We start from the raw sequence: 15,830 nt of genomic DNA on the forward strand, positions 1-15,830 counted from the left end.
CTTCCTTCCAGAAACAATGGGTGAATACTGAGAGATTTATACTGGAGAATGGCAAGAGCTGGCACATTTTATTCTCTAGGGCATGACACCTCAGCAGAGCACAGATAGGGATTCTGGTTCCAGCCAGTCTGTGCCTCACCTCCAGGGAATGGAAAGTATCCAGCAGCTCTCAGAAGAAAGGAAACACACAGGTGTTCTGACTCTGACTTGGCTACATGACTCTGAACAAGTGATGTCCCCTCTCTGGACTGGGCACCAGGAATCTGCGCCCAGTACTCAGTAAATATTTGTTGAATTGTTGGAGATAAATACACTTGCTTTCCAGCCAGGAGCTTTCTTTTGAGTGGAGGTATTTTCCCCCTTGAAAAGACCTCTTAAAATACAAGAATATCATTTAAAAATGAGATCTCACTGTAGATTGATATATTTCAATATTAGATGAGAAGGGGAATGAAACCACATCCATTTAAAATCTGACAGAGGAGCAGGGAGAATAAAACTCTCTCGGGCTGTGGCGGGACTGAAATGGGTCTTGTTGTGATATTAGTTGTGATATAAGTTCCTCAGTCCTTTCGAAGGAAGATAAAACACCTCAAGAATAGCAATGTCTGTAACTGGCGAATTTCAGGAGCATTCACACACATAATTTTTTAGAAATTTTTATTTTTTTTTATTTCTTTTCAGTGTTCCAGAATTCATTGTTTATGCACCACACCCAGTGCTCCATGCAATATGTGCCCTCCATAATACGCACCACAGGCTCACCCAACATCCTATCCCTATCCCCTCCAAAGCCCTCAGTTAGTTCCTCAGAGTCCACAGTCTCCCATGGTTCGTCTCCCCCTCCGATTTCCCCCAACTCACTTCTCCTCTCCATCTCCCCATGTCTTCCATGTTATTCCTTATGCTCCACAAGTAAGTGAAACCATATAATAATTGACTCTTTCTGCCTGACCTATTTCACTCAGCATAATCTCCTCCAGTCCCATCCATGTTGATACAAAAGAATCCTTTCTGATGGCTGAGTAATATTCCATTGTAAATATGGACCCCATCTTCTTTATCCATTCGTCCGTTGAAGGGCATCTTGGCTCATTCCATGGCTTGGCGATAATGACCATTGCTGCTATGAACATTGGGGTACAGATGGCCCTTCTGTACCCCAATCTGTAAGATACATCAGTATCTTACCAGTAAATACCCAGCAGTACAATTGCAGGGTCATAGGGAATCTCTATTTTTTAATTTCTTAAGGAAGCTCCACACTGATTTCCAAAGTGGCTGCACCAACTTGCATTCCCACCAACAGTGTAAGAGGGTTCCCCTTTCTCCACATCCTCTCCAACACACGTTGTTTCCTGTCTTGTTAATTTTGGCCATTCTGACTGGTGTAAGGTGGTAGGTATCTCAATGTGGTTTTGATTTGAATCTCCCTGATGGGTAGTAATGATGAACATTTCTTCATTCACACATGCAATTTGTGTGCAAGTCTTCCTTTCTGAATTGTTTTCACTCTTTAGTTGAGGAACTGTTCTGGTGGAGGCAAATGAACCTGGTGTTAAGGGAATAGGGAAGAAAGTAGGAACCATGGCTGGTGACCCAAGATTCTGTGTGGGGGTGGAAGGAGGAGTGAAATAAGACAAGCCCAACATCTTGCTGCCCCCTTGGCTCCATCCAGCAGGTCAGCTATGGGACAATATCAGTAGAGATCCACTCTTTGACTAAAGGAGGTGGTAAACTTTTACAGTCAAGGGTCAGATGGTAAATCATTTAGGCCTTTGGGCAATGCAGTCCTTGTTTCCTACCAGGCAACTCTGCATCCATAGAGTGAAAGCCATCATAGAGAATGCATTCATAAAAGCATTTGCCTCTGTTTCAATAAAACTATTTATTTTAAAAAAGGCAATGGGCCACATTTGACCCATGAGCTATAGTTGGCTCTTAGCCTAAATCATCTCTGTGTCTTCTTATGCCCTCTTGAGAAGCAGAGGGGAAAGAGAAACAGGTGTGGATTCAGACAGTCATGGGCTTGACCCTGGCTCTCCTCTTGCAGGATTGTAATCTCGGGGTAGATGACCTGCTTGTCAGAGGCTCGGTGGTGGACGCGTGGTGTATTTGCTGCCTAGCATCCTCTCCTCCTTCTTGAGATTGTTATCGATTGTTAAGGTAACAGTTTTTTAGGGGCAGGAGATACCTACCTCTCTGCCACCCTCAACCCAGGTCGTTCTAGTGAAGGGGATTCTGTTCCTGGATTCAGATGTGAATTATGTGACCTGAGCCGCACGAACCTGGCTTCACACCTTTCTCCTGGCTTCAGCGATTTTGTTCGAGATGGACACATGACAGAGTCCGGCCAGTCAGAGTCAAGGGAATCTATTCTATGTCTTTTTATTGAGTTTGGAGGGAAGCACACTGAAAGAACCAAGCCTAGATCACTTGCGAGCAGCTAGGTAGGACCGGTAAATGAAACCAACACAGAGGACTGCCCAGCCGAGAGGGAGTCCCGGTATCATCCTTTGAGTCTTGCCTCTAACTGGACTAAAAGCCAACTCTCTGGGTGGCTTTGCAGTTTCAAGAACTGATACATTAATTTCTTTTGCTTAAGCTAGTTTGGATTGGGTTTTTAGTAACTTGTCTCCAAAAATACCCCAATCGATCTCAGTGTCCTCACCTGGAAAATGGGAAGAATGATGCCTACATGGTATAGTTTGTTGTAATGAGGAAATCCACGAAACTACATTAAACATCTATCCCGAGCCGTAAATGCAATTTGTTGCCTACAGTAACTGCTGTGTTTTGCGCTGAGACCTCTTTTTTAGGACCAAGGCATTAATTCTCCAAGCGATCAAGAGTTTTGGCTTCTTGGGACTCATAGCTTCATCTCTGCGGTGGACTTGCCCTTGTTTATACTTCCTTAAGGGGCAGCATCCATCCAGTAAATGGTCAGCAGAGGGGTGCAAATGCCCAGTCCCTGAGTGTCAACTGGGGACAGTTCTGAGGGGGTGTCCTAGCTCCACAGCCACCATGATAGCACAGGGACCTCTGTTGTTCTGCCCACTGTGTCTTATCTTCACTTTCTTATGGCTTTTATTCCTAAGGGCAGCCCCCTGCAACCAACCTGGCCTAAGTTGGTAGCTTTTTACCTTCATGCCCCACACTCTACTAGAGATCCTAATCTTGCCGAACAAAATCTTGTGCCTTAGACTTTCCCCGTGACATTTATATCTGCCAAAAATGAACCTGATCCACATTCAACTCCATTTGATAGATGATTTCTGGGATTATTCTGTGCTTTAGAGCAGTGGCGCTCAACTACGGGGAACTGTGTCCCTCACCAGAAGACTTTCATTAATGTCTGGAGATGGTTTTGGTTGTCTCAACTTGGGAGGAGAGGGGGGAGAGGCTACTGGCTGCTTCACATCCTGCACTGCACAAGACACGCCTCCTCAACAGATAATTATCTGTCCTCAAGTGTTAATAGTTTGTGGCATAGAAATCCTGCTATATAAAGTTAATGGCTAATGGGAGAATTTTCTCTTTGAAAGAAGGTTATGTTTCAGAATGGGGCCTTCATTACCCTTTATAACAAATCTTTGACCACCCTAGGTCCCTAAATGTCAACATTAAAAGGAGACTACCCAACTGTTGGAGGGTTTATGAAAGTCTTTATCTAGATGTGGGACTTAATGAATCTCTCAGGTCCTTATTTTTCTCAACTGTGAAATGGGGATAGGAGTAAAACCTACCTCAAGAATTTTGTGAAGAATAAAGGATATTATACACATGAATCCCTTAGCAGAGTGCCCAGTATACAATAAACATTTGGTCTCAGCCGCCATTTTACTTTACCAGTAGTAGTAGTAGTAGTAGTAGTAGTAGTAGTAGTAGTAGTTATAGAGAAAATTTTCCAATTGCTCTACTCAGGGGGAATGAATCAGTGATTCTGGGAATGAAGAGGCAGTTGCAGCCTGGGCCACTGCCAAATATAAATGAAGTCCCAAGAAAGAGGCTGTAGCTTGAGACAAGGAGGTCTTGTTCAGACTCCAGTTATGAAGCTGAACTATGACTTGAATGCATCAGAGCGCTCGCAGCAAGATGGAGAGATCCAAGTGGAGAAAATAGTGCTCGTCTTGGGGTTCTGGGGTTTTGAGTTTGGGACTAATCTTGATGAAGATTAGCAGCCCTCCATGAGAAAACCATGATGAGATGGACCTGGGCAGATATGATGCAATCTACTAAGCACAATTCTGAAACTTCGGAGTCCTCTGATCGATCTGGAAGACTTTGGTAGCATCTCCCTACACATGGGGTGATGATTATTTACAACCACCTTTTATTAAATACTCCTGAGTGCCCAGGTGGTACACTCATCTGGAGAGCTTCCTCTGTCCCTCACAACTACTCTACAGAGGGAGCAATTGAGTCAGTAGGATTATGCCTATTTTAAGATAAGGTCACTGAGGCATGGAAAGTTTAAGTGACAAACCTGCTATTAATTCTTACAAAATACATGTGGTGGGGGAGGAGGAAGGAATGTATGTACTTTGAGTCTGGGAGAGCCTGGACCTTTCTATCAATTAGTGTTCCCTTAGGGTATAAGGTAACAAGGAAAATAAAAATGAAAAAGAACAACACTGCCAACTGAATACTGAAATAATTAGATGAAAGTCAATATTAACAAGCTTCTATGATGCTGGGGACCAAAAGGCAGAAATGTTTGCCACACAGCCATTTTGCAAGCTTGTAGAAGGGATGTGATATAGGAATCAATTCTTTGTTACTTGGTCAGTTGCTTAATATTTCCCAGTAGCCCACAGTCCCATCCATCCTAGCCAGAACGCTGTGGCTGCTGAGGATGGTAACTGGTTAAATACAGAATCTGCTAAGGAAGCTCTTTCTTTTAGGAAACAGAGCCCCCTGACCTCTGCGGAGACTCAGCTTGCAAAGGATGAGGGTGATCTTCTTTATGATCCCAATGTTAGTGTCTTCTAGAAACACTTGCATAGACACACCGAGAAATAACATTTTATAAGCTCTCTGGAAATCCCTTAGCCCAGTCAAGTTGACACATAAAAGTAGCCTTCCCAAGAGGCTTAAAACAAAAACACATTTTGCTTGTGTATCTGCAACATGGACAGAGCTCAGTAGGGAAGGCTCTACTATGCTCTACTCAGCATCATCTGTGGCTCCTCCCCTGTGGCCCATGGGTCAACCTCATGGTTTCCAGGTTAGTGCTGGCCACTGGCTGGGAGTCCGACTAAGACTAAGTCTGGGGACCTTGGTCTCTCTCCATGTAGGCATTTGCATGTGTCCTGAGTTTCATCACAGCATGATGGCTGGGTTCAAGAGTGACTGTCTCAAGAGAGACAGCCGGGGCAGAGCTGTACCTCCCATTATGGTGCAGCCTTGAAAGTAACACAGCATTACATTCACCATACTCTATTATCCTAGACAGTCACAAAGCCACCTAGGTTCAAGGAGAGGGGAAGTAGACTTCCTCTTTGGATGGGGTGGCAAGATTCTGTAGGGCATATGGAATGGGAAAATCCAATCTACCCTGGCATTATTGTGATCATTAAATAAGGTAATGAATATAAAGAGCTTCACTTGGTATCTGGCACAGAGTATATATTTTATAAGTATTTATGAGATGGATGATAAATGGTTGATCTCACATTTCCTAAGGGACTATACTGTTTTATTATTCATCTCTACATCACCTCTGTCCATCCCATGGCCAGAAACACAGTAGATGTTCAATAAATGTTTCTTGGATAAATGAAGAAATAAATAGTCTTGGAACATTGTAAGTACTCAATAATCTTATTGAATGGTTGAAGACTTCATCAGTAAAGTAGATCTAGAGCTCTTTAGCGATTCACTAAACCTGAAGGGTCAACTCTCTTGGATTTAGCCACCAGGAGGCTGCTTCAGCCAGTTTTTGAGGACACTAAGGACTGCCTAAGAAGGCAGTATTCTCAGGTTGAGAGAACTGTCATAATCCCAGGCTCAGATTTCCATTAACATTAATGCTACTTAAGCAATGGCATCTCCTTCATTTGCTGAACACTTTCGGACAAATCAAAGCTGCCTTGTTGCTCTCTTGTCTGTTGGATAAATGACATGATGAGAAATGGATTACTGCCTGAGAGAGCAAGACACAGATGGAAAGCTTAAAGTAATCTCAAAGGAGTAGTCTAGAAGGAGCAGTCAAGGACAGAAAGGATGTCTTTGTGCATGCCCTACTGAGGAGCTGGTTGGGAGATGGTGAAGGTTCTGCAAGGCAAGTCTTGCTCCTCTGAACTTGGATTGGGATTTACCTCGTCTAATCTTCTGCATCATAGCAAATTCAGATCAACTTCAGTCCACCTAAGACAGATCATATCAGAGAGAGGATAGTTGATGCCCATAATATGGACCTCTCTTACCTTGACCTCATTACCTTGAGCCACTTCAGTGTAAACCCGTGAGTTTCCTTCCAGACACCCTCCTGGTAACTCTGCTACATTCTTTCAACCACCCAACAAGTTTAATGGAATCCGTGCCATGGGACAGATTGTCCCATGTATCCTTGTCTCCAGAATATAAATTACCAGAGAAACAATGGGCTTTAGAGGTCAGGTATTAGAGATTCTTCTTTGCCAGCCCTGATCCTGGCATTTACCAGCTATGTGAAATGGGGCAGCTCATGTAACTTTTAAACTTGAACTTTCTCTTTAAAATGGGACTAGTATGATAGAACTCGGGGACTCGTTGTAAAGATTAGGAAAGGCAGTATGAAGTTTACAACACACAGTAAGCATTCAGTAAATGACGAGTCTTTGTATTATTATTATCGTGGCCCTAATGATTTCACTCCTCTCAAGGCCCTCACAGAACCTACTCATTTTGAGGTTGTTAATGTGATTTCTGATTATGTATCAGTAGATCCCCATCTCCAAGAGGACAAGGATTAGATCTCTCCTTTGGTATCTTCCATGAATGCAGTTTTATTGGGTTTTGACACTCAATTATTGAGCGCTGACTATCCAGATGTTTAGAGACCCTATTAGTAATCACATGGAGCTTGACACTGACTATGAGGATATCGAAGGATTCATGCAAACTTGTTTCTTTCCTCATACCCATTATTTTAAGGTAGATTAACTTCTAATGGCCAGGCATCAGCATGATGCCTTTATTTTGCCCTTTCGCTTCTAAATTAATTGTGTTAAACACCTCCATTAAGGTCTCCAGACATGATATGTAGTGTCAATTACAGTCTAATATTAGCAAACACCAGGCTAGAAAAGGCAAAGAGGAATGTACTTTCCTTCTCCTCTGAAATATAAACCTTCCCTGGTTAGATAAACACCAGTGACTTCAGATTTTGATGTATGGCTCAGGGCACCAAATAATTGGGTTATGACTTATTTGGAAAAACAAAGGAGATAAGGCCCTCTGCAAAAAAAGAGAATGAAAAACCAATAGGCTAGAACATCTCCAGGCAAAAAGATGGTTAAATACCATCATGTTTCTGTTGATAATACTCCCTTTATAACCTGTTCCCCTTGTCATTTATGTGATGATATGGGAAGGGGGCGAATTTTACAAAGACTTCTTCATGAAGTCTTTGTAAAATCTTTTCTCTTCAGGGCATGCCTAGGCTAGGACTTGGCTCATAAGGCATAGGTCTATGCTAAGAATATCCAAAGTCTGTCCAGTCAAAGCAACTCCATCAGTTTTATGACATCCCATGACCCCCAAAGATCCAGAATTGGTGGAAGGAGAAGGTGAGCCATAACAGAATGAATGTGCCCAAGAGGTTATTCTTAGGATCCTCTGTACCTCCTTTAGATGATTTCTTTTCCTTTAGTCCAGCAGGTTGACTGGTAGAACAAATACATCAAAGTAGGAACATGTCTTTCTTATCCATCACTGTATCTTAGTACCTAGCACCATGTACAGAATATGGCAGGTGCTCACGATAGGTTAATTCAGCCATACATTGAGCTTATATTACAATTATTTGTTGAGCTTGTAGTGACATGTCAGACATATTCCTTGACATGAAGGAAGGAAGGAAGGGAAGGAAGGAAGGATGGATGGATGGATGGATGGATGGATGGATGGGAGGGAGGAAAGGAAGGAAGGAAGGATGGATGGATGGGAGGGAGGAAAGGAAGGAAAGAAGGAAAGGAAAGGAAAAGAAAGAAAGAAGGAAAGGAAGGAAAGAAAGAAGGAAGGAAAGGAAGGGAGGAAGGAAGGAAGGATGGGAGGGAGGAAAGGAAGGAAGGAGGGAAGGATGAATGGATGGGAGGGAGGAAAGGGAAGAGTGAATTCTCCCTAAGGGCTTGCTTAGAGTGGCCCTAGCCATGTTTGCTATTTCTCATAGGAAACCATTACTTTATGGAATTCTCTTCTTGTTTCTCAGGTAAATTACCCAGACTTTCTGTTCCTGTTTGGGGACTGATCTAAGTATAAAGAATGGCCGTAGGAAGTTGCGGGGCCTGTGTTTATTGGTGGCTGAGTAGCCAGCACAGAGAGACTTGGTTCAAGAGGAATTAATATGATGAGAATATAAAATGATTCTAGGTTAAATAAGAAGGACATGGGCAAACAGAAACTAGAAGAGTGAAAGGCTATACAGAGCTTGTATCTGTATAGCGAACCAGCCATAAAGAGGTATTCAGAACTTAGGCTGTTAGCTGCATGTGCAGGATCTTTTAATGTGGCAGTGTTAGGCGGGCGTGTGGCCGCAGGCAGGAGATGGTTGTATGGGAGAGGGAACGGAGTTCACACAATTTACCTCACTCCTGGGGTAAATTGCAAGTTGATGGGGTCCCCAAAACACTTCTAGTTTTGATAATTTGCTAGAAGGATTCATGGAATTCACCGAAACTTACACTCACAGTTACAGTTTATTGCGGGGACTTGGATACAGATTAAAATCAGTCAGTGGAGGAAGCTGATGGGCAGAGTCCAGGAAAGGTTTCAGATGTGGAGCTCCGGCCATCTTGGAATTACGGACAGCGTGACTTTCCCAGCATCAGTGTGTGATTCCAGGCAAAGTATTTCCAACCATGGAGGCTCACCCCAGCTTTGGGATGTGGCATTTTTATTGGGGCTTAATCCCATATGGCTTGTATGGTTAGAGTTAGATCTGATAACATGGGGCTGACCATTGGTCTCCAGTTCCTTCATAGGTGGAACTCATACTGTATGGCCCAAAACCTCCATTATACAACACATTGTTAGACTCTCTGGCGGCCAGGGTCCCCAAGCAAACAAAGAGACTCTTGCCAAGCATGAACATCCCAAGGGTCCAGGGATTACATCCTAATAGCCAAGGGCAAAGTCTAGATCTCTCTTTGGGTAAAATTAATTCTTCACTGCACAGTGGCCTTAGAGAATAGATACTGAGAACCTGGAATTGCCTCCAGTGAATCATTCATTCATTCATTCATTTCTCTGCACAAAATACTGCAGTAGGCTCTTTTGGGGAAATGGTGGTGAAGACATGATTCTTGAGCTGACTCAACTATGAGCGATCATGGGAGATATGGAGCAGGAGGAAGATGGAAAAGTAACCTAGCAGGAGCGTGGGTGGGCTTGGTCAGTTAAGCATCTGCTTTTGGCTCGGGTCATGACCCCAGAGTCCTGGGATGGAGTCCCGCATCAGGCGCCCTGCTCAGCGGAGAGGCTGCTTCTTTCTCTCCCTCTGCCCCTTTCCCTGCTCGTGTGCACTCATGTATATGCTCTCTCTCTCTCCCTCTCACAAAAATAAATAAAATCTTAAAAAAAAAAAAAAAGAAAAATAATCTAGCTAGCCAGAGAATACAGCCCTGGAATGGGAAATAGGAAAGTATAGTGCATAGTGTAAGGGGGCATAGGGCTCCCGATTCTTATTCCAGAAAGATGAGAATGAGCAAGTCCAACCATGTGGCCAGAACATGGTGACAAGACACTCAGATCCACAGAAAACAGGCAAAGAGGGGTTACAGCCAGATCTTCATTTCATCTCTATTTTCTTCTTAGTACTTACTGCCTCTGAAATTATCTCGTTTACTTATGTGCTCATTTAGCGTTTGTCTTTCCCAGTAGAATGAGGGAAGATGTTTGCCCGTTTATCTCATGACTCTGTTCCCCGTTCCTGGAAGAGCGTCTGGCACAAGGTAGACGCTCACTATTCATTCGTTGAATGAATGTTACTCCAGCTCCGTGCCACAAGAAGGATCTCTGAACTTTCTACCTCTAGGGCTTGGGTTTCTCCAGGTAAATCAAAGGGAATCTCAGAGCTGCCAACCAAGTGTCTAGCTCCATATCAACTCCCATTCATTTCTTCCAGCAGGAAAGTGATGCATTGTATTAGGGGGATAGGAGCCGCTGGTACTGTGGTGCATTGGTCCATTTAGATCTGCTGGAAAGCTGAGGAGTAATTATAGATGCAAACCTGCTGCCTTCAACTATAAAAACTTCACACTGAGTTAATAAAGACTTGGGCACTTAGCTTCATGTTTTTGCATCTTAACACATGAAGGCATTTTGCAAAGGGTTGAGTGAACATAATTATCAATTTCCACATGCATATTACCATTCAGCTGGGGTCAGGCAAATTCTTCCTAAACACAGACTGTTGACAATGGCAACGAGCGCTTGCCCTCACTTCTCTCATCCACCATGTGCAAATTTGTGTCACTTTCTTTTGACTCCATTTTATTGATTTCCACGTACATCTCTGATGAATGCAAAACATCAAAGCTGCTCCCCAGATCAATCCAATTGGGATGGGGGACAGAATGAAATTTGACTTTGCTTTCTCTAGAGGAAATTAGAGATCTATCCTGGTTGTGGAGGGGAGTGTATAAATTGGCAGAGAATGACTGGGGGCAATGTAGAGTTGGCTGATTTATTGGGACATAAGAAATTTAGACAAAGTCTGGGGCATGGGGTGGTGTAAAATATTGAATGAAAGGGGGATGTTTTGGCTTAGAGAGGTAATGTGTACTAAATTATGTATATAAAATGAATTTGGGGGAGCCTGGGTGGCTCAGTCGGTTAGGCGTCTGACTCTTGATTTCAGCCCAGGTTGTGGTGTTGGGGTTGTGAGATCAAATCCCACATCAGGCTCTGTGCTTAGCAGGAAGTCTGCTCAAGATTCTCTTTTTCCCTCTTCCTCTGCCCCTCTCCACCATGTGTGCTCTCTCTCTCTCTAAAATAAATCAATCTTTTAAATCTTTGAAAAAATGAATTTGAATAAATGGCTTATAAAGTTTTAATTATGTGGTTATATATATTTGGAAATAGTCTGGTGTAAAAATCAGATGGACTAACGTAGGTGCGTTAGAGCATGGGTTGAACTATAAGGTAAAAGAAGAGGTGGTTGATTATGTTTCTGTGATAGCAGTAATGAGGTGAGCCAAGAACACAGGTGGGATCCAACCGAGTGGAGAGGACGGTTCTAAGGGTGAACACGGGCAAAACTCCCAAGTGGCCTGGCTCTGCGATGCCCTTCCCTTAGGCCAATGCCTGTGTGATGAAGAAAGCCACATGCCTGGAAGTATAGAGTAATTGGTGCAGAAGAACCCAGGTCTAACAGCACTGATTTGCAAGAAGGTCTGAGGTGTGATCAAGAGGAGGCAATTCTCCTTCCTTCTGTCCATTACTGCCGATCGACCTCCAATGTCTAGAGCCCCTTACTGGGCTGCAGGGTGCAGTGTGGTTTCCTTCCTCAAGGTAGGGTGTCCACAGTCATCAGAGTAAGTTGGCCTTTGAACCCCATTTCTATCACTTATACCTCTGTGCCTTTGGGCACGTGACTTTCTGACATTTTTTTCCCTTGTCTGTAAAATGAGCCCACATCTGGGGTTACGTGACCGTTGCGTGGTTTGCACAGAGCTGGCATGCAACAAGCACTCCTCAAACATTTTTTTTACTGTGATCTTGAATACAGTCAAAAGAGGACTAGCCTGCACCCACGTGAGGCTGGGTGTCAGTGAGAGCAGATCCCTTTCCTGAAAGTGTCTCGTGTTCTGCCAGCACCTCTCGGTCTTTCCCCGTCATTCCCTCCATGGTGGTCAACATAGCTTCTCCTTCCATTCCAAAAAACAAGCAAGCAACCAGATGGTTACAGTGAGAGAGGGTGTCACCATGATTCTGGGAAGTTCAACCCTTTATAACTGTGCATGGCTGGTCAAACATGTCCTGTAGGGGGAGCCATTCCCTTTCCCTCTCCCCTTAAAATCGGCTGGTTAAATGAGACCTGTCATCTCAAAGGGATCAAATAGATAAGGGGTTGCCTTTGAAGGGGTGAGAGTCTTATATCTGATTTTCGAGATGCGAGGATTAGAACATAAATGGGACCAGCCTTCTCTCCTGGAAAGAATTAATGCGTAAAGGCACTGGACCCCTCTTATCTCTTCTTTCTACTCTTGGTGGGAGTGAAGAAATCTATGGTATTTCTCATGTAGCTGGTTGGGCAATGACCAGCCAGACCCAAATCCTTAAAACAACCATTTCTTATTTTTTATAAGCTTGTGGGCTATCTGGGAGTTTTCCAGCTTGAGTGGGCTCATTCATGCATCTCCGGTCAGCTGGAGGGTTTGCTGTGCACGGACTGGTCTAGGATTTCACCAGCTTGTAAGTTGTTCCATGTGTCTCTCGTCTTCCTGTCATGGAGCCCAGGCTCATGGTTGCAATGGTGGCAAAGCTCTAAAAGTGAGTAAACCTAGTTGTATAAAAGGACAAGAAAGGACCCACACGTGCTTTCAAGTTCTGATTGCATGAGGTTTGCTGTACATAGTCTTACCTTACAAGTCACCCATCTGAGCCAGGGTTCCACAAAATTATAATCAAAGTATGTAGGTGCCTTGTTAGCGCAATAGGTAGCACGTCAGTCTCATAAGTAAAGTATGTGCATGCAGGCAGGCCATTCATTGGGGGCATTCCTGCAATCAATTTCCCCAGTCCCAAAGGCTGCAACATGATGGTTGAGGTGTATACAGTGGGCACAGGTGAGAATAGTTTTACGTGGGAGCCTTGGAAAGCTTTAGGAGCAAAAAGATTCTTGAGCCAAGTTTTAGAAGATGGGCAGGTGTTCTTTAAGAGGCGGAAGGGCAATCCAGGAGGACAGCATAGCTCACCCCAGAGCTCAGAGACCTGACCCAGCTTGGTGCATTGGAGGAATTGGGAGAAGCTTTGCAGAATAAGTTAAGTTCAAAGGTGCATGATGAAAACAGAAGTCTAAGAGGTTGAGCTAAACAGCTTGGGTTTTATCTTACAGTCTCCTGGTAACCACCAGAGGTTTTGTATACTGTTGAATACTAGGATCTGCTTTCCTTTGGAAAAATAACCCTGTCCAGAGGGGAGGAAGAGCCTTACACCCACCTGATCTCTAAGTCAGGAGACTTTTGTTGCCAAGTAATGCTCCTTCCTCCACCCACCCCGCTGGGTTTAGCCCTGTTGTTCCTCTCAGGAACACAGCTAAGTGCTTCTAATTCACAAACCCGGGAGCCAGCTTTTTGCAGAATCCTTAGGCAAGGACAGATGCAGACTCTGGCCATTAAAAAAAAGAAGAAGAAGAAGGAGGAGAAGAGGAAAAAGAAAAAAAGAAAGAGATGAAAGGAAAGAAAAGAACACCAGAAATAATGGCTAGAATAAGAAGTAAGGAGACCTGGTTTGCATTTTCATCCTGAAGTACCTATAATTAGAATGGAAAGAAATGATTTATTTAATCCATGTTATTTCATACAAGATCGTTAGCAGTATTCAGTCGTATCTTTATTACTCCGGTGCATGCTACCCATGTAACAGTTGGGAGTAACAATGGGGCTTTACTTATCTTCAGGAAGCCAGCCCATTCTTTTGGTGAAGGAAAAATGGCCCCATCCCCAGGTTGCCATAGACACTGGGGAAGGCTGTCACCGAGCTACAGCACACCTATTTCCTGGTGACAAGCAGAATTAGAGGTATTGAGGAATCAAAGGGAAAACTAGCCTGATGAAACAAAGGGTCCCTTCAGCTTCTCCTGACATGCTTCTTTGCAAAAGCAGCCTCCCAGTGCCCTTTTCCCTCTCCCCTCCTTCCTGAAGCCAGGCGAATGGATTTGCATCTTAAGGATGGAGACAGTAACCTCCACACAGGGCTCAAATTCATGTACAGAGCAAAGACCTTCCTTAAGCTGTGTGAGTGGCTTCCCCTGGTTCCGACCTTCTTGCCCTACCTACAATCCCTAAAAGGTCTGTCCCCTGCAAATTCTCCAAAGTCCTCAGTCATTGCTACCACCCCACTATCCTCCTTTGAGTTTATAAATATGCAACCCATTTCCCACCTCCCCTATCCCCTTCCTAAATTCTCTCCCTCTTGCCCTTTGTGTGGCTGGCTCCTTCTGGTTCCCCAGGTTGCAGTTTGAAGGTCACTTTCCCCAGAGGACATGCCTGACCATTGTATCTGAAATAGCTCCTCTACCCCACTTCTGCCCTATCCCATCATCTGGGTTCTTGCCTGGTAATTTCCCCAACCTACAATTATCTTTTATTTACTGTTTGCTTATTTATGGCTGGTCGCCCCCACTAGGGTGCAAGCTGCGTAAAGGCAGGTGCCCAAAAGATGCATGTGCTTATCTTTGCTTGGTTTCTTCCCAAAGCAGACACTTGAGGCAAGGATTCAAGTGCACGCGGCTTAATTGGGAGGCGAAGGAAGAGACCAGAGTGAGACAAGGAAGGCAAAGCAGCCACTGAAGGGCTGTGATAACAAGGTTCCATCGGCAAGGAGGTTTACAAACAGAAGCTTATTTGTCACATTTCAGAATGCCAGAAGGCTGAGATCAGGGTGCCAGGCTGGTCAGGCTCTGGTGAGAGCCCCCATATCCAGGCTGCAGATGGTTGATGTCTTCTTGTGTCTTTCATGGCAGGATGGGGAAGGGAGCTTTCTGGGGTCTCTTTACTCAGGGCATTAATCCCTTTCATGAAGCCTCCGCCTTCCTGACCTAATCACCTCCCAAAACCCCCCAAATTCCGTAACACTGGAAATTAACTTTTAACATATCAATCTGGGGCGGGGGGGACAAGACTATTCAGTCTACAGCTGGTGTGTTAGAGAATGAGCTACCTTTGGAGAAATGGGGAGTATAATCCCTCTGGGAAACTCCTAGAACCAGTGAGGAACACACAACTCAGACTTGACCTACCTGAGGGGTAGCAGAGCTGGGGTAGTCGCACACCAGGTCCCCCTGGTCATGGAGGGGCTGTTCCTAGGGAGCAGGAAGTCTCCTGGTAAGCAAATAAATAATGGATTATGTACTAGATGTACTTAGAATTGTCTTTGGAGAGCTTTGTAGGGAAGAGACAATGTGGTTATCACCAGACGATGCCTACAGCATAAAGGTGAGGGTAGGACGCTTGGGTGAGGCCAACTTGGCAGGAGGGGTAAGAGCCATGTGGAAGTAAGGGGCTGGCCAAAAATGCCATGGAAGAAAGACAATCAGAGGATCTGTAGAATCAAAAGGGAGCAGGGATCAACATGCCGTGTTTTTAAAGTTGAGGTTCCAGTTACCTACAAGGAGTACACACCTTGATGGCACCACCCAATGAACGTGTATGTCTGTTTACATCCGTATAACCACCACCCAGATCAAAATATAGGATGTTCCCATCTTTCCAGAAAGTTTTCTCATGCCCCTTTCCAGTCAGTAGCTCCTCCTTATCCCCAAGAAATCACTCTCCTGACCTTTATCACCAAAAAATCCAATTTTAAAGTAACATATTTTTAACATACAGAAGGAATAAATGCTTATTGTAGAAAACTCATACAATAAAAAAATTGAATGCAGTAAATTAAATCACCCATAATCT

The sequence above is a fragment of the Lontra canadensis genome, unplaced genomic scaffold (assembly GCF_010015895.1).
Source record: "Lontra canadensis isolate GAN:19392208 unplaced genomic scaffold, GSC_riverotter_1.0 scaffold91, whole genome shotgun sequence".
In the NCBI taxonomy this organism is placed as follows: Eukaryota; Metazoa; Chordata; class Mammalia; order Carnivora; family Mustelidae; genus Lontra; species Lontra canadensis.